The sequence below is a fragment of the Mandrillus leucophaeus genome, unplaced genomic scaffold (assembly GCF_000951045.1).
Source record: "Mandrillus leucophaeus isolate KB7577 unplaced genomic scaffold, Mleu.le_1.0 Scaffold500, whole genome shotgun sequence".
In the NCBI taxonomy this organism is placed as follows: Eukaryota; Metazoa; Chordata; class Mammalia; order Primates; family Cercopithecidae; genus Mandrillus; species Mandrillus leucophaeus.
The window spans coordinates 77587-78009 of record NW_012105366.1 but is presented as its reverse complement, the minus strand read 5'-3'; positions in this window follow the sequence as shown (position 1 = coordinate 78009).

Sequence of the window (423 nt, the reverse complement as noted above, 5' to 3'; positions counted from 1 at the left end):
GAAAGCTTCTTTCTCTTTGTTATGGAAGGATGTTTCCTTTAGCCCTATAGTCTTCAAAGGGATCCGAAATATCTGGTCTCAGAGTCCACAGAAAAAAGGCTAGCAAGGAGATCCACGAAATACAGATGTAATTCTGTGAGTGGAAGTCACACATCACAAAGCAGTTTCTCAGAAAGCTTCTTTCCCGTTTTTCTCTGAGGATATTTCCTTTTTCACGATAGCCCTCTAAGGGGTTCCAAAAATCACTTTGCGAATGCCACAAGAAGAGGCTTAGCGAGCGGCTTCTTGAGCGAAAATCTGTAACTCTGTGGGATGATTTCACAGAACACTAAGCAGCTTCTGAGAAAGCTTCTTTCCAGATTTCATCTGAGGATATCTCCTTTTTCACCATAGTCCTCTAAGGACTTCCAAATATCACTTTGC